We start from the raw sequence: 6384 nt of genomic DNA, 5'->3' as shown, positions 1-6384 counted from the left end.
TTGAACTTAACAGCAAAACCAAAATAAAACCATAGTGGAGTCATTGACTTCATTCAAAATGCTTTAGTGTGTTGTGAGTAAAATTTTGGCCGTTCTGCTTCTGTGACGATTCAATATTGTCAGAAGAAATAAACCTTTTTGAAGGAAATTAGAAGTGATACATTTTAAAAAAAGTTATTTTTTTTTATTCTGAAGATCTGTTTGTTTGTTTTTAATAGGTAAACATGTTATAAAGAAATATATGTGTATTTACATATCTGTATGTACATTCTCTACTGCCCTAGGCTTGCTTCTCAAACATTTGTAGTGATTTAAGGATCTAGCATTATTGAAATACAGCAAGAAGAATTGTTCTAGGGCCTTTCCCAAAAGAAAAGGGTCTTAAAATTAGCAGAAATCCTTCATGAACATGTAGTCCAAAACTTACCTTTTAAGGAAGTTTGTGATGATTCAGATAAGACTGGAAAGAATATCCCAGCTTTCAGGCATCCATTTCTATAAACAAACGTAACACCAAAACTTGTGATAAATTACTCAAGGGTTTACCAAACTGCACTGCAATACATTTGGATGCCGTCCTGGTGTTTTCTGCACTTTGGACCTGATAAAGGAGGCGGGGGGAAATTAGGATGTGCTGCACTGATATCATGGTCTGAGCCATAGTTACCCATTTTAGTGTACACTGTTATGTTTCAACAGCAGAGCCTAACCACAGGGCTGTGATTCACCTGGGAAAACAGGGTTTGTTTGCAGTGATGTTTTGGGTAGTCTTAAAGCTGCCTTTCCCCAGCCTCAGCTGCATGAGCTCACGGACAGCCTGCCCCAGCATTTGCGTTACAGCTGGTCACCGTATGCGTCCTGACCCTCCAGCGGGTCCTGAATTTGACTTAGTCCTGCTTCTCCTTCTAAGCTTGTCTGTGTCAATCAAAATTAGAGATGTGAAACATAGTATAATGACATTATAGCATTAGAAGAATAAAAAAAGGCAGGAAATTGGAGCTAGGGTTTGGTCTAATTTTTCCTGGCAGAGGGGCTCTTTGTTTGGGGGGGATAACAGATGGACTGGGACAACAGCTCCGTATGTCTGCAATATTGCCGTAGTTCCAGGCTTGGGCAAAAAAAAGCTCAAACTTAAACTTTTCAATTTAGTATGCTGATGAACATGAGGTTGATGATGACCTTAAAATCAATTTTTTTTTTTTTTTTAGCTTAACTTCAGTTCAGACTTAGTGGTCTTACTTTCTGATTTGAGAGGGAGGAAGGGTTATGACTGTGTATGGAGGCAGTGAAACCTTCCAAGAGGGCCACTCTTGCAAGGTGTGCCTATGTATTAAGCCTTAGTATTGCAGGGCCATCCCTGCATGTTGGACATGTAAAGTGCCCAACATGTCTCCGACTCCAGCTCTGAAGGCAAAATACTCAGTAATGTCTGTATCTGGCTGCTGGATGCAAATGGTCATATTCTGCTAGAATATTCTGCAAAGAAAAGAAACAGTCCCAAGATTTCAGGGGCTCTTCAAAGGCTATGCCAGCACATTAACTGCTACTGTTGTTTTGTTCTTCACAGAAGGAGCTTTAAAGTAACCAGGCAGAGGAGAAAAGAGCAGAAGAGACAAAAACCTGTCAATAGTTCAAATGCTTCTAGCTCTTATGCAATGTGTATGGTGCCAACTGCCTCTCTTGCTCCCAAGCCAGCTCATTACTTCTGAAGTTTTGCATGGATCAGTGTAAAAAAGAATTTTCTATAAGAAACAAGCCTAACAAAAGTAATTCTTTATGGTTTAGCACTTAATTACAGTTCAACATTTCACTTCCAAATAGAAAAAAAAAAAGTAAATAAAATTACTGTAACATGTTGGGGAAAACAGAAGTGCATCTTACATCAAATTTAGTAAGAGTCACTCAAATATATACGTAGATCTGGGAACATATTTTTCTGGCAATTTATCGTCAATTTGTCAATCACTGACTGAAGGTCTCTGTGTTTGTGATCTTCAAATGGGCTGAGATCACACTGAAGTTTAATTACTGGTGAGTAGACTCAGATTGAGCGTGCCCTCCTGTCCTAGAAGACAAGGCAATACAGGCAGAAAAATATCTGTTGCCCTCATGAGGGATATTTTATAACTACCTAATTGGTAATGTAAAAATATATGAATAAAATTTTGACATTCGATGCCAGAGTCCAGAAACTGAGTTGCTGCTGGATATTTTGGGCACCTGGCAATTAGGAAAAGTATGTGGCAAATTCTTCCCTGCTGTGAATCTAGCAATTCTACTGATTTCAGAAAAGCTAGGTTGGCTTATGCTACATGTGTGTGTAAGTATATGGGACCTCGTCAAGCTATCAGATGGGCTATCAGAAGGCTGATATCCTCCTACTCTTTTTCAAGCATGTCCAGCTCCATTTTAGAAACAGTTGGGTTTTTACCACTGTTGTTGCTTTACAGTGAGCAAATTTAATGTGAAAATTGCTGGAAGACATTAAATACAGACTTCCACACTACCACTCTGACAGGCATCTCGGTAACAGCACAGCCACACTCTGTTGTGGCTTAAATGGTATTTGTCCTTTTTTGTACTCTGATCTCATTCTAGTTTCTCCGTGATGCTCAAATAACATTGGTCTAATTAAAATCAGGCAAATATTTCGTGTCATGTGTAATAGGTAATATAAAGTACGTATGCAATGATTTAACTAAACATCTAAGCTTTGGATAAAGAAAAGTTTTCATCTGGCATTAACTTCCCAGTAGACAGAGACCAATGACTCCTGCCAGTCCTGTCGGAGCTGCATGGGTAGTTCTGGCCTTTTGATAGTAATTATTCAAGAACAGAAAACTCAATTTTTGCTTGTTTGTGTTTTTTTTTTTGTTGTTTGTTTGTTTTCTTTTTTCTCTCTCTTTTTTTTTCTTTTCTTTTCTTGTGTGTAGCTTTGGTTTGCATGGGAAAATTGTCGTAAGAGATAACAGAGGAAGATAGAACAACAGTGATTTTTTGTGATACTTCTCCAAGAGGGTCCCAATCTAATCTCTGTTTGGTTATGGTAGTTGGATTAGTATGAAACATTGGCAAATGGGGTCTCCAGCCTTACAAAAACAAACACAAATATTTAACCTGGCAAAGGATATTTCAGTAAAAATCCTCTAACAATCTAAGAGAATGTAGGTCTTTAAATACATTTAAACTGATAAAATACTCACGTGCCAGGTTTCAGCTACTACTCAAGACCAGCAAAGATATCTGTTCAGAAACAGAGATGTGTTTCAGTCCTGTATGTAGGCTAAGAAAGAACCCACCTAAATTTCTACTTCTTCTATTCCCTCTTCTGAATTTGAGACGTGTAAATTTAATACAGGCAATTTTATATCTATTTTTCTGCACTCAGTATATCCAGATTTTAAACTGCTATAATGAGAGGAGATGGCTAAGGCAGGCAGGGGCCATCCACTGGAGGAGCAAGTAAAGGGAGAGCTATTTCACTGCTGAAAGAATTGTGCTAATACTCCTATTACCTGCAAAATGTATGACTTTGCAGCATAATATTATAAATTCCTTCTCCTTTTTTCCCCTATGTGTGTCTCAATGGTGTTTTTCCTATTCTGTTTCTAAATAACTTTTTGCTGCTATTTCAGTTTTTCTTGGATAGTTAAACAGAATCATCCACAAAACACAATAGCAGCACTTTAAAAACTTAAAACAGAAAAAATATATGCATGCACACACACATGCATGTATCTGTATGTTATAATAAATATGTAAAACACATTCTCAGAAGTTATTACCAATATACAGAATCTAACAGACATTGATTTAGACATTTATGTAAAATCATATCTGTATTATGCAGGAAGAAGAAAAAAAAAGGAAGAGAAGAAGGATTAAAATGAGAGAGAGAGAAAAAAATCCTCATTCCTTGTGGCATAAGCCAACCAGTGCTTTCCCTGGGGACCTTTTTTCTTTTTTTCTCTTTGTATTCTCTTTTGAGACCTTTCCTATTGGCTCTTATCTGAAAGAAAAGATAAAGTGGTTAGCTACTCTGAATCAGTATGGGAATTTCTGTGCTTATATTTGAGATTTTCCTCCCACTCTCCAGCCTGCTGATTTGGATAAAGGTGGAAGAGCCGACACCAGGATTCAGTGCTAGCACAATTTCCCACAGAGTCCTGTCACATTCAGTGTAACGTCTTAAGGAACTGTTTTGTTTGTTTGTTTTAACATTGGGAATTGAAAAACACTATTTTAATATTAGAAGTCTTTCCCTAGATTGCTGTGGGAGTTCTTTAAAAAAAAAAAAAGGCAGCTGAACTATTAAAAAACTCACATCTGTGAATAAAATTTTCTATATCAGAAGAATCTGCATAGAGAGTATTTGGCAGCCCCAAGGAGAATTCATTTTGATTTTCTTCAATTGCATCTCTTCTTCTCCCCTAGAATTGTGGTCTGAACATGGGCTCTGTTCTCAGGCTTCTCACTTTCCTGCTTTGCTGTCTGGAGAGGGATGAGAGTCAGGCAGTGCAGTACCTTCACTTGCTTCAACAAGCTCTCTGACATCTCTGACAGAGCCCATGCTCACCACAACCAGGGCATGCAGTCAGGAGTACACACAGCTTGGTCCCTGCAATTTTGGGTGCTTCTTCACCTTCGACAGCTGTGAGTACAGCTGGTGGCACATCCTGAAGCAGACCCCTCAGGACAATACTGACTTTCATGGTCTCCTCTTCTTGAGGCAGGACGTCAGCTGTAGTGGTACCAGGGATGTTTTGCAAGCTTCTCCCTCATTCTTAGCTACTTGTTCCCTCATATATATTATTAGCACATGTACTGCTCTTTTGGGGGCTGTGGAAGAACGAGATCACAGAAGTGAGGTGAGATCAAAACAACCTACCTTTTCAGACCACATAGTTTTTAGCTTGAATCATCCACATCCCCCAGGCACTTGTACCAGCACAGCGAAGGGGACAGCTGGGTGGAAACAAGTGGTGGGGACTTTGCTGTGAACTGCATGAACCCTACAGTTGCCTCAGGCTAAATGCATACCAAAACAGCAGAGAAATATAGTTATCAAGAGCCCAGTTCTGTAAAGACAAACATCTCTATTTATTAAAAATTATGGACTTTTAACCCACCTTGAAAAGAGTTTAATTTGACTTTCAGGGACTGTAAATTGCGTGGTTTTATATTTAACCAACATTCCAGTCCTTAATTCCCAACACACATGAAATTCTGTTCACAAGCAAGACCAGTCACATTAGTCATAAGAAGCTGCCTTTTTCTTATGACCCATCAGGAACTACATTTTCAGCATACCTCTCCCCAGCTCCTCAGCCTGTATCCCCCACCCATCCACCCCCACTAGGCTGGAGCTGCTGCTTTGTGCATGGCCCAATTGCACCTTCACTGAATGGGAGCGAGAAGCTGAGGGGCCATGCAACTCTGACGAGAGTGTTTTCCAAGGAGGAAGGGATCAGTGAATCTCCAAGGCCTGCTCCAATGAATTTGGAGTACCTTAAAAAAATAGTCACTGGAGTAAGGGATTGAAACCTAGATCTGCCCTCCAGGCATATACTCTGACACCTGCTTCATAGAGCTGCACCCGTTTCCTTGGATTGACTAAAGAACGCCATATGAAGGGGAAGAGCCCTTTTCGATCTCAAATTCTAATGGCTCAGCAACAAAGCACCGTTGTGAGATAAACTTTTGGTGCTAAGCTCAGAGGGCTTTGGAAAGAGCATTGCAACACGTTGCTTGTTGTGGCTGGTGACACAGATGTTCAGCTGACTCCTGAAGATCTGTCATCGATCACGCTGGTGTTTCCAGCGGTGAGGGAGCAGATCAGAAGAGTTTTGTGGGGACTTACAGTCCCAAGATACCAAAATCAGGGATTCGAGGAAAGAAGAAGGATAAATTTAACTAGGTGTTTTATATGTTAGATGTGAGCTTCTCAGTTAATGGTAAAAAAGAGAAGGTGGGCACAGCTAACTTATTTTTCTGAAAGGAAAAATACCCCCATTGGCTTTATTCACCCCTCTAAAAGCCAGCTCAAGCCCATGAATTGTAACAGGCTGGAAGTATCTTTGCACACTGATGAATAAAGGATTTAGAGTCCTGGATGGATTTTAGGATGCAGAAAGGTTGGTATGTGTCACGGCCAAATTTAAAACAGGTCTGTGCACTTAGGTGTAGACAGGCATGAATTCTTCTGCTGCCACTTCCAGCTCTCTGGACTCCTGCCATCTCCTGCCCAGACGGGGTGCAAATGTGTCCGTGCTGGGGATGCCTGGATTAGTGTCAGGGAAGGGGAGTTGTTGTCCCAGGCTCTGCACTCATGGCTGGCTCTGAAATGGGAACTGGCCACGTCGAGCCAGTCTACACCTTGGGCAG

This window comes from Anser brachyrhynchus (genome assembly GCF_964034855.1).
Source record: "Anser brachyrhynchus genome assembly, chromosome: 4".
Taxonomy (NCBI): Eukaryota; Metazoa; Chordata; class Aves; order Anseriformes; family Anatidae; genus Anser; species Anser brachyrhynchus.
Note: the sequence above shows the minus strand (reverse complement) of the source record.